This window comes from Protopterus annectens, chromosome 12.part0, assembly GCF_019279795.1.
Source record: "Protopterus annectens isolate FY-2018-M chromosome 12.part0, PAN1.0, whole genome shotgun sequence".
NCBI lineage: Eukaryota > Metazoa > Chordata > Ceratodontiformes > Protopteridae > Protopterus > Protopterus annectens.
Window position 1 is genome coordinate 1,115,891,742 of NC_056746.1, and position 13,196 is coordinate 1,115,904,937.

At 40.8% G+C, this 13,196-nt stretch overlaps 1 protein-coding gene across 1 annotated transcript in view; it reads left to right on the forward strand.

Moving 5' to 3' along the window:
• Positions 1–13,196, forward strand: part of DNTTIP1 (deoxynucleotidyltransferase terminal interacting protein 1) — a 1,330,332-nt gene that overhangs the window by 1,185,279 nt on the left and 131,857 nt on the right. The gene's annotated exons all lie outside the window — the stretch shown is intronic.

Sequence of the window (13,196 nt, forward strand, 5' to 3'; positions counted from 1 at the left end):
GCTGTTTTTTATTTCAGCTTTTCCTTATCTGGCAAACTGCCAAATGAGTTCAGTTACTGGATGATTGTGTCTGTTTAAGATTGTCGGCCATCATGTTAGAAGAGGGGGAATGTGACAGAAGTTTTACATTTGTCATTGCGACATACACACTACTGCAGTGCCCAAGTCACAGCAAATCACAGAATGGTGTCTTAATTATAATACCCCCAACATCATGCGAGTTGTGACAATGGACACTTGGCGCCCTTGGGCTTATAAGAGGAAAGAACAGAGTAATGCGTAAAAACTGTAAACAAAAAGGAAAGAAGAAAATAAGAAAGGACTTTATTAGAAGTCAGCTGATGCAAAATGTCTTACTAAACATCCCAGAGGCAACAGACCCACATAAAATGGTTAGAAGATGAGTATGTTTGGATGTCCTTCATGGATGCATCTGCAGTCATAACAAGTGGGTTGTCCTGTCGTCAGGCAGCCCTGCAGTCGGCCGGATTCCAAAGTCCGGGTCCGGCTTCGGCTGATGTCGCACTCCACCCGACGTCATCTCTGTTGGTCTTCGGGTATAAAAGCATCAGCCGACGCCATTTTCCTCAGTCTTTCTTGCCGCGTGGCGCCCGAAGCAGAAGCTGTTCGCAAGTGCCGGTCGGTCGGATCCAGAGATTACTTCTACCGAATACTACTTGAAGACTTCTAAAGCTAAGTACCCCGTTGGGGACTCTTTCTTGCCTCAGCCGATGTCAGAAAAAGTTAACAATTGTTTAACCTGTGGGAAACAAATACCTCATAAAGATTTCCACTCTTACTGTCTGCCTTGTTTAGGCCCAGCCCACGACGTAGCAGCCTGTTCGGCCTGTGCCTCTTTCAACCGACGACGCTTAGGCGTCGGTCGGAGTTTGCAGAACAGTTTTTCGGTACTGATTTTGCGTACATTATGCCGTCGGATCCTCCGACTACCCAATCTTCAAAAACGCAAAGATAAAGACCGACACTCGCGGTCCGCGGTTTCGGCGAAACCACGGCAAAGCAAATCAGCGAGTGTCTCGGTTTCGGCGAAACCGAGAAAACTGCTCAAAGTACAGCTGAACCTATTCTTACAACTGAGGCCCTGCTACAATTCTTGAATCGACCTCAGAAATTTTACCCACTACGGTGGTTGACTTATCAGACACCATCCCATTGGATGTCTCTACCCCAGCACGTGGTGCTGCTAGGCCTCCAGCAGCCATGTCCATTAAGGCCTTCGCCAGGGCTAAAGCAGCCAAGACTACTAAATCAGTGCCTGTTAAACCCCTCTCATCCAGACCCTCTTCTAGTTCTCAAATGCTTTCTTTGGCAGAAGATTTAATTTCTTTAATTAGAGGATCTCAATCTCACCCAGACAGGGCCTCTCAGCCCCCAGAGAAGAGACCAAGGGCAGAGCCCCCTGAGCCAGTGTCTTCTGATGATTCTGCTGATGAATCAGACATAACTGACCAGCCTGAGGCTCCCTTCTCCAATTTTGAAGATTCTGATGCTGAAGAATCCATTCCAGCTGCTTCCCCACCAGAAGAATTCTCCTTTGGGAAACCTTGCATGCCATGCGAGAACAGTTCCAATGGCAGCAACAGGATTTTTCAGACTCCAGAAAAGACTTAGGACCTTTCTGCACCTCCCACAGCACAGGCCCTTAGCTATACCTCCTGTTCTCTCTGTGGTGGATGATGCTTTCAATGATGTTTGCTCCGCTCCAGATTCTTTACCCCAGCCCCTGCCAAACCAGACAGATTTTACAGGGTGCCAGATACTCATCACCACCTTTACAAGGCCCCACTTGCAGACCCAGAAACTATATCCCAGGGTCCCAAGGCAGTAGCCGACCACAGCTAAAACCCTATTCCTTCTGAAAGGGAAGCAAGGTCACTAGACAGATGGGGTAAAAGGTCTACACTTCAGCTACTCTCTCAGCTAGAGCTTTAAACTGTCAGTTTCACATGATACAATACCAAGAGTTTATGCTTGATCAGTTAACTAAAAACTAACTACTGATGAATCTCTTGATAAGAAATATGTATTAGAGATGGTAAATAACATACAACAGGTTAGCAACCATTCCTTAAAATGTGGCTATGATGCACTGGAGGCTTCATTTAGATCAGCCATGACAGGCACAGTGATAAGAAGGCATGCATGGCTAAAGGAACAAGCTTTACCGGATCATGTTAAAGCTAAGTTGCTAGATGCTCCTATGGACAAGACAAGTTTGTTTGGTACACCTGCCCAGCAGGTTATGAAGAAAATGGAAGAAAAGGCAAAATCTGTTCAAACTGTTAAAGATTTCTTGCAGGTTCAACCCCAAGGTTTAGCAGGAACTGGCCTGCCAAAATTGGTCCTTTCCTGACTCCACAAAATTTCAAAGGGGCAGGAATAGGCGTTCCAGAGGCAGAAACCAATCCAGAGGAGGTGCCTACAGAGGCGACAGTGGCAAGGTAACAACAGAGGCACAGACACAGCCACTGCCACTACATCAGCACAACCACAGTGACTTAATCCTAAATCCGCCTACCAGGGAACAAATAGCAGCTCCTCTAGGCGGAAAGTTAACCTTATTTTCAAAGCACTGGCACTACATAACAAAAGACAAGTGGATTTTACAAACCATAGATCAAGCTTACCGGTTTCACTTCCACACTTTACCAGTCAAAGAGGAATGCCAAATCTACCTCCAAATCAAAAACAGAGGCTCTCGCCAGATAATGGAGTTAGCAAACATGAGAGCTGTGGAAAGAGTGCCAACAGCAGAACAAGGAAAGGGTTCTACTCCAGACTATTCCTAGTTCCAAGAAAGGAAAAAGTTGGAGACCAATTCTCGACCTGTCCACCTTAAATACATACATCATTGTCCCAAAATTCAAAATGCTGACCCTACAGCAACTTCTTCCCATGCTGGGCAAGGAGTCTTGGCTGGTAACTCTAGATCTCAAGGAGGCATACCTGCACGTCCCCATTCGACCAATCTGCAGAAGATACCTCAGATTTCTTGCAGGATCAGAGCACTATCAATTCTCAGCATTGCCCTTTGGCTTATCTACTGCGCCCAGAGTATTCACAAAATGCCTGGCATCAGTAATCGCCCATTGCAGACTACAGGGAATTCAAATTTACCCATACCTGGACGACTGCCTGCTACAAGGGGACAACAAAAGCAAGCTGACAACAGATTTACAAAGGGTCATTTACTTGCTACAAGGACTGGGATACACAGTCAATTTACAAAAGTCAAGGCTGATACCATCCCAAACAAGGACATTCTTGGGCGCGGAATTGGACACAGTACAACAAATGGCATTCCTGACTACAGAAAAACAAAAAGAACTTCCTCTTTACTTCTTGACACTAACAAAACTGAACAAGTTAACAGCAAGAAAATTTCTACAGGCCTTGGGCTTCATGCATAATCTTGGTCCCATTTGCCAGACTACATATGAGGAAACTACAGTGGTACCTAAAGAATTTATGGTCCCAACACAGACACAGTCTAGAAACAGAAATCCCACTAATTCCATGCTTAAAACAGGAGTTCCTATGGTGGGCTCAGGCATGCCAGTCAAACCCAGGCCTGCCCTTCCGCAGATGTCAACCAAGCCAGACCATCACAACAGACGCTTCAGACCTAGGATGGGGGGCCCACATGCTGGACAAATGCGTGCAAGGATTGTGGACACAGGATCAACTTCACCTGCACATCAATCTAAAAGAAATGCTGGCAGTAAAACTGGCAATCCAAAAGTTCAAACCATTCCTCAAAGAGGGCCAGTTGATGATAAGGACAGACAACACCACAGTCATGTGGTACATCAATAAACAGGGAGGCACTCATTCATACCCCCTATGCAGAATGACCTTGGTGCTGTGGACCCTGGCACTCAGCTACAACATTCAGTTACAGGCAATATTTGTACCGGGAAAGACAATACTCTAGCAGACATACTAAGCAGAACCACTTGGATGCCCACGAATGGAAGCTGCACCCGGACATCTTCAAGACCATCTCAAAGAAATGGGGAATGCCACAGATAGACCTATTCGCATCACCTCTCAATCACCAGCTCAAAAATTCTGCACAAGGACATTCCACCCACTAGCATGGAAAGTGGACTCACTCTCCTTCAACTGGAAAGGCCTAACAGCATATGCATTCCCACCTCTTCCTTTGATACACAAGGTACTACTAAAAATCAAGGAAGAACGTCCAAGGATAATCCTGATAGCCCCAAACTGGCCAAGACAACACTGGTACCCACTACTGAAGAGCATGTCTCGGAACAACATGTGGCCAATACCCTGATGCCTTTGATGTTAACTCAGAACAACTACAGCATCATACATCCAAACCTAAAACGCTGCAACTGACTGCATGGAACATCACATAGCAGCAGCTAATCCAGAACTTTCCCAAAGAGTTAAAGACATTATTCTTGAAGCACGCAGACCTTCAACAAGAAAGAACTATGCTGGAAAATGGAAAAGGTTTGTCATTTGGAGTACCGAAGAGGAAAAGATGTGTCAAACATAGATATGCCTAACATTCTGGAGTATCTGGCGAACTTCTTCATTCAGGCCTGTCCTACTCCTCCATCAAGATACATGCATCAGCTATTTCAGCAGAATACAGCTTTGATCCTCCTGTTTTTCGCACCCTTTGCTCAGGCAGTTCCTCAGAGGAATCAAGAATGTAAAACCTCCAAGGAAACCACCATTACCAGCTTGGGACTTAAACTTTGTGCTAGAAAAGTTGACACTAGCACCCTTTGAACCAGCAGCAACAGCAGACCTACAACACCTGTCATGGAAAACTGCTTTCCTACTGGCAATTACTTCAGCAAGGAGGGTTTCAGAACTACAGGCCTTAATGGCAGTGCAACCCTTCCTAATCTTCCACCAAGATAGAGTGTCCTTGAGGACTAATCCTACATTTATGCCTAAGGTGGTATCCAGAGTATCTTTAAACCAGGCAATCCACCTACCTACCTTCTTTCCCAACCCACAAAACAGAGGGAAAGAATACTGCATACCTTGGATGTACATAGACAGCTACGCTACTACTTGGACAGAACAAAAATAGCAGAAAGACTGACCAACTTTTTGTAGCCTATGCAACAGGAAGGGAAGGAAAAGCTATTTCCAAACAGACAATCTCCAAATGGATAGGAAATTGCATACGATACTGTTACTCCTTCCATGGAAAACCTATTCCACAGAACATAAGACCTCATTCTACAAGGGCAACAGCCACTACCACAGCCTTCTTACGAGGAGTGGCAACCAAAGACATTATTGAGGCGGCTACTTGGACCTCCGTGCATACATTTGCCAAGCATTATAATTTGCCTCTTTATTCCAGATCCCGAGCAGGGTTTGCCACTGCTGTACTGCAAGGGATCTTAAACACACCATAATCTACCTTTATCCTCCTCCCTAGTTGGCTATGGTATTCTACCCACTTGTTATGACTGCAGATGCATCCATGAAGGACATAGTACAGTTTTGTACCTACCATAAATGTAGATGTCCGAACTGGATAGCATCTGCAGTCAGGATTACCCTCCCTCCTTCCCTCTGTGGTACTCCTAGGGTGTTTACCCTCCTAATAGCTAGCTGTTGGGGAGTCTTTTATGGTGTATTTGTTTGTATATATGTACATATATGCTTATTGTTGTGTTTACCTCTATCTATTTGGAAACATTGGCATCTATCCAAATTTTACCCTGCAAGAGGGCTACTGGCATCTGGGGCAAGAAACACTGAGGAAAATGGCGTCGGCTGATGCTTTTATACCCGAAGACCAACAGAGATGACGTCAGGTGGAGTGCGACATCAGCCGAAGCCGGACCCGGACTTTGGAATCCGGCCGACTGCAGGGCTGCCTGACGACAGGACAACCCACTTGTTATGACTGCAGATGCTATCCAGTTCGGACATCTACATTTATGGTAGGTACAAAACTGTACTTTATTCATTCTTGTAGAAGGATGGGAGAATTGGCATAAAATGTACAGTTTTGTTGTGGAGCAGCATCTAAAATGTATTATACTTCCTCAGAAACACTGCCCCCTGAAATAATTATATGGTGCTCCTTACTGCTTGGTGTGATGGATTTGAAGTGTTCTTAAGACGCTCAGTCTTGCTGGCTGGATTCTGCTAAAATTCAAAGTCTGGTTATATTTGCATTCACAGTCTGTTGCATACAGAAACTCTTTGCAGCATCAACTTTAGAGAGCAGTAACAAATAACTTTTTATAATAAACCAAACGAAACAACGTTGCAACTTAAAAGTACTGTTCCAACTTTACTTCTCATATAGTACAGATGATGTGAGAGATATAACATTTACCTTAGGACAAATGAGTCCCTACCATACCTCTAACATAACTGGATTTATACAGCTCTTTATATACACTTTTTAGTCATGCATAAACATATACATTTCCTCTTGATATTGTATTTTGGAGAATTGCTCATCCTGTAGAAACAATACTAAGCTTCTTTGTTTAACAATGTCTTGTAAGAGACCATCTTTTCTGACAGTGTGAACATCCTGTAACAGTGTCCTGTTGTCCATGCAGAAAAACATATTTTTGAGGAAACACATTGTCCTGTATTCTATTTGGATCTTTGTATAAGAACATCTGTTCTTGTGCCAATGCTGATAAGCATATCCTGTTTTCCATGCAGAAAAACATATTTTTGAGAAAACACATTGTCAGAGATCAGCTTTTCTGACGGTGTGAACATCCTGTATTTTATTTGGATCTTTGTATAAAAACATCTGTTCTTGTGCCATGTCCTGTTTTTCATGCAGAAAAACATATTTTTGAGGAAACACATTGTCACAGTGTTATTGTCCATTCTTTAAAAGCAGATTTTACATTTTTGCTCTTGCATACATCCTGTTTTTAAGTCTGTAAGGGAAAAATGTCCATTCAGCAGGTTCCTTATTTTCCAAGCCATGGTCATTTAGTATGACTGCTGATCACATATTACTAAACTCTGTTTCTGCATTTAAGCAAGCTTTTTCTTTCAGCATATTTACAACATAATTAATTTCAGCATTATATTGATAAAATCTAACACCCCCACTCCCCAGTTACTTACTGCCATGTTTATTAAGCCTGAAGTGCTACTCCATTTATCTTTGTATTACCATACTGTATTTTTCGGCCTTTTGTTGCATGACATATCTGAATTAATGCTGAACAGTGCAACATTTGTCATTTGATGGGCACAGACATGAACTCAAGGCAAGTAAAATGCTTGTGATAAAGTTTTTGTTTAATTAACTTCAGAAAGCCCAGTTGTTTTTAATACTTTTGGGGAGTTGATGACAAGTAGTGATCACAGGTTTCTTTTAGGAGGCTTTTCAGATGATTTTTGAAAGGAATACCCAATGTAGCAGTTTGAGGGTAGGGTATAAGTAACAGATGTCATGGAGATGCATTTTATAGATGATCTTAAAGCACTTGGAGGAAGCTGAGTGATCTTTTTTTTTTTTTTTTTTGGAAGGTTATTGCAACATTAAATCATAACATTTGAGTTTATCCATCTTATGTATGCCCCATTTCCCAGTCATGATTTTTCCAAGTATTGGCTTTCCATGCACAGAATGAGCACAGGTCTTACACTTCATAAGGTACTGATGTAGGTGTTACAAACTCAGTTTGTGCTCTTTTTTTTTTTTTTTTTTTCAAACACCTGTATTGAATTTATCACTCGTGACATAGACAAATTTAGAGTCATAAAAAAAAATTACTCTATAAAAAACTTTTAACTTCACATATGTTGTTGTATATCCTATAATCTAAGCAATATTACATAAATTATTTAATTCCTGCCTTTTTTTAAATGAGAAACATCTTTATTAAACCATCACTTAACTACGTAAGCAATCAAACATTTATACAAATGAAAACAAACCACACCAACACAATCCTAGTTGCAAGCATTTTACATCACAAACAATAGTGACACACTCCCAGTTGCAAACATTATACATCGCTTATAATCTACCCAGTCTTTTTCAGTCAAACATTACATAGCTAATTTTAAGTCCTGCCGACTTTTAAACCTCATTCCTCCTGTATATGTATTGTTCCCACAATTCCTAGTTTTTCTATTGTAGTTTGTTCCTACTCTTTTCTAAAGATCTCAATTCCAATTGTTTTATCTCTGTTACTATAGTTACTACTACTAGTGTATTAGTTGGTTTAGATTTTGATTTCCATTTCCTAGTAAGTGATTTTTTTGGCAGCCAGCATTCGACACAGCAAGGCCTTACCATGCCTAGGCAATTCCGATTATGTATCATAGCTCAGAAAAATCGTCTACCTCATCAGACCAATCTGCCCATACAGCATCTCTGACAGTGCATCTTGCAGGGAATCCTTAAAGTCTGCCAATTTATCGCACTCCCAGAAAATATGTTCCCAATTACCTCTTTCTGCTCCTTCACACCTCCATTTGCTGTCTGCCTGAAGAAAAATTCTCTGGAGTCTATTTGGGGTATAGAAATATCTATGCAGACATTTCCAGGCAAAAATCCTAAATCTTCCAGGTTTTGTCTAGATATTTGGGAGATATACATATATCCTCCCATTGTTTATTTGGGAATTGCTTATCCAGTCTCTCTTCCCAATCCTTTCTAACTTCCTCTGATTGATTCTTATAGTTATCATACAATATGTTGTATGCTCTACTAATTATTCCTTTTTAATGGCAGCTTCTGTTCTAGATTCTATTAAAAACTCTACTAGTGTTAGTCTTTCATTTAGGACCCCCCTACTTATTTCTCTTTGCCTGTACTCTGATATCAATCCCTGATAGGGAAAGCAGTCTCTAATCTGCAGTCTAAATAAATTATTGGCGTCTTCCCAATCTGTTATCATTCCCTCCCTAGTTATTTGCTCCCAATACCTTGGTTCCTTTGCCATTTTCCTCCAATAAATTCAAGCCCCCTCTTGTCTAATTGCAGTCATCCCTATTGGCACAATCTCCTTTCTCCAGTCTTGTGTTGGCTTAGTTCTTAGAATATTTTCTGCTACTTTATGGGTATAAAATTCTATATGATTATTGTTATTCTTCTTAAAAAGCCTGCATCCAAAATCCCAGTCTCTCCTCATTTCTTGGACCCCCCATTTCATCATTGTCATCCCTTTCCACTTTGAAATATAGTTTTCTGCTTGTGATATGTATAGCTCTGAAATATCCCTTCAAATTGGGTAAACCCAATCTGCCCCATTCTGCTGGAAGAACCAGCTAAACCTACTTGACTCTTGCTGTCTTCCCCTCCCAGGTAATGTCCTTCAGCTCTTTAAACTCAGGTTGTGCTCTTTTTAGATATTCCTCTTTATATCACTGCTGAAAAAGCCTTAAGCAAAATGTGACACCCTGGCAAGAACTGGACTCAGCCAGCAAGTTTTCCAAAGCTTTAGGGCACGCTCCATTCATCTAGCCACTGGTAAGCGTAAGGGATTTAGATAAAAACAGTGGTTAGTGTGCGAAATGTTTCAGAACTTTCTTGCCTCCAAAGAGTGTGCTCCTCTGTGGGCTTTGGCGGATTGACAGTCAGCTAGAGATTTCTTTAATATGGGCAGATAAGTTCCCATTGGGGATTACTTTCCATGCATTTATTTATTTAAAAGTGTTTTGTTTTGCTTAGTGATTCATGTTAGGACACTTGTGTCTGTTTAACTACTTCAGTCAAGTAAATTTTACCTCAGTGCCTGGAATGCTCTGAGGGAATTCCTGTGTATAAATGTTTTCTTCATAAACTATATTTTCCTCTGCACTTTTCTTGTGGGGCTTTTATTTGGTGAGCAGAGATGTCTTTGTTGAGTTTTTCAAAAAAAAAGTTACTTTTGTCAGAAATTGTGACTAACCCTTCTCTGATCCTGTGACCAGTTACCACGCACTATTTTCAACCTGAAGCCAGGCCTGAGTCCCTGTGAGGATTCTCTATGTTTTGGGGGAATTTAAGTGAATTTTAAGTACTGACAATACATTACTTTGTTGTAAGGGGTTAGGGCAAGTATGTGTGGTGCTTGGGATTAAAACTATTTACCCCAGTAATTAACTTTTTAATCAGAAGGTTTCACTGGCTTCACTGTCCACCTGCGATACTGTGTGCACAGCTAGAACCTTTACTAGGGTCCCACTTATGCCATTGCTCCTTCCCCAATCTGCAAGAAGAAAAAAAAGCTGTCTGAGAAACTTTGGTCTTCAAGCCAACTTCCTTCATGCCTCCGTTACTGATGGATAACTCTTCTTTGGGCATCAGTTTTCATAGCATTCATCTTTTTCTCTTGGACCCTTTGGTATTGCTCCTCAGGATGCCACTATGGACCAGTGGTCAGGCACTTCCTCTGTGACTGTACAGTTGCCTTTGACAGGGAATGGAAAACTACCTCACAGGCTTTGGGAAGGGTACTGGGGGATATTCCTTCTCTAAGCTGCACCGAGGAACCCCTTCTTGAGGTAAGGGCCATCCATCATGCCACTGTTTTCCTAGTGGGGACTCCTCGAAAAAGAATGTACAAGTCCAGCCATTTTTCCACAACTTCAGCAGATAACTGGCTGGGTATGACAAAATGATTGGTGAGGGCATTCCATCCCTGAGTGATGATCATCCTCTCCAGAAAAGGAAGAAAACTATTCCATGCCAGAATCTTATACCCAGTCTGAGGGACAGGACTTGGACTGAGGACTTTGTTTCTCTTATTCCCTCACTACAAGGCAGAAGTTGATTCTGAAGTGAGCTTTTCCTCGGATTCTCTTCTTGAATAATGGTCTTTTTGAAGTACTGTTGCTAATAAGGGGGACTTTATTCAGTGGGAACAAAAAGACATGTTTGAATCACAACAAAGATTTTATTATTTATTGCAGATGGATTTTCCTCAACCTGCACCTGTCCCTCATGTTTTGCCTTCTTTAGAGGTTACATTTTTGTCAGCCTGCTTTTTCCCCCCCCTGACAGTCATCCATCTACTCATCAGAAGTTTGATGAGTTGTATAAAGTGCTAAAGTCCCGTAAGCTATTTTTTTCTAATCCCAGGGCAGATCCTGCAGTAATTTCCTTGTCACATCAGCTTCTGACAAACCAGGAAAGGTTTTAGATAAGTTTGATAAAGAAAAGGTCTATTCTTCTTCTACATTGGCCTTCAGAATTGTGAATTGTCAGGTGCATATATCTTATGTGAATTGTCAAGTGCATATATCTTAGTTTCTGTTGGCTTTGTATAATAATGTAAGGAATCTAATTTCTTATCTCCCTCCTATTAAAATGTCTGTATGTTCAGTAACATCTGCTGTGTCACAGGTAATCAAACATTCTTTGAAATGGGCTGCTACCACTGGCTCTGTTTTGAAAAGGTTTGCTTGGTTACAATGTCAAGATTTGACAGTGGTTGCTAAAACTAAAATTTTAAATGTGTCTTTGGATAAGGCAGTGTTACTTCATCCTTCCTCTGCAGAAGTTCTTAAAGTTTTTGATGAACAAGGAACTTTAATTCAGGGGTTACCCAGGTTTTTCACCCTTCCATTTTCAAGTACAAAGAAAGATTCTCTTCTATTTCAGGCTTTTCTGGTCCTCTTTTCGCCAGTTATCAAATCCACTTCCTTCAAGTAGTTAGGACTTCAACCAATCCTCACAAAGAATATCAACATCTACCCAGCCTTTCTCCATAACACCCTGTCTCTACAAACAAACAATATCTGATTTATTTATAAATATCTCGAAACGAAGTATCCAAATTTACATCAAATACCAAACGAAGGCCAAAATATAACTGGCCACGCACTTTCCTATGTAAAATATCAATTCAAAAAAATTGGCAGAGATGTTCACCCCAACCCAGGTCCCACTGTTCATAAAACCATAAGTTCCAAACCTGAAATAAACCAGTGACTTAATACCTCTCAACAAAAAAAAAAAAACAGAACCCAAACTCACCTCACTAAATATGAACCTAAGAAGTGTGTGCACTAAAATCCATGACATACATGCCCACCTTGCCACATATACTCCTGACGTAATCCTAGCTACTGAAACCTGGCAAAAAAAAAAGTAAAGGATACACCCCCCTCCCCGATGCGATATACTCAGTCGTGACAGACAAAACAAGTGTGCAGTTGGTGTAGCAATCCTCTATAAAAATTCCTTAACCATCACCTTGCTTCAAAGGAAATACCCATATTTAACAGTGCTGAACTTATAGTAACTTCTAAAAATCAACAGTTTGAAAACTTTTAACAACAGTTTATATACCACCATGGAATAACACTGATACTGCTGAAGGTATTCTGTGTTGGATATCCCAATAAATTAACCTTGAAACAGTAATACTTGGAGGCTTAAATATAGACTGGCAACTCATAAATGCCACTACCCCCAATAATTCCATAAACTTGTACTACTTCAGACAATTAACTACTCCTACAAAAATCAATAAAACTTCAGAGAGACACTCAACATTAGACTGGATTTTTACAGAAAAAAACAGACAAACTGACAAAAAGTAGACTGCCTGTCAGGTAACATAAATGACTACTTACCAACATGGGTTAAAAGAACTCACCATAACTTAGATACACATATTGTCTATAATTAGGTATGAAATACAACCAATTTCAGTGAAGATATTTTCAAAGAAATACTAAAACAATGGAATGGAGCACACTTAGAACAATGTCAGTAGATGCTGCTGTAAAACACTTTAATATATTCTTACAGACGTTAAATAACCTAGCACCACTATGTGATAAGAGTAAAGTCCAACCCTTCACCAAGTCTGACAAAGGAAACAAAAAAAGTCATGATAAAAAGTGATAAAGCCTGGAAAAATGATAAAAATAGAACTTAAAATGCCTTATAGCAATTCAGACATCTTAGAAACCTTGCAAAACTCTGTCAAACAGTATAAGCAAACATACTATACCAGCCTACAAGACAAACATAAAAACAACTCAAGACTTTTTTGGGCATCATTAAATAAACTACTTCACCCTGGCAAGACCACCACTCCCTCTCCAAACACAGACAAAAATGACAGACTCTGTCCTCACACAGTTTTTTACTTTATACAATCAATATTATCTCTTAGACACTAAATACATCTAACCCCCTTCTTTCTATCCTTGTCCTCCGTAAACCATCCACAGCTCTTCAGTTT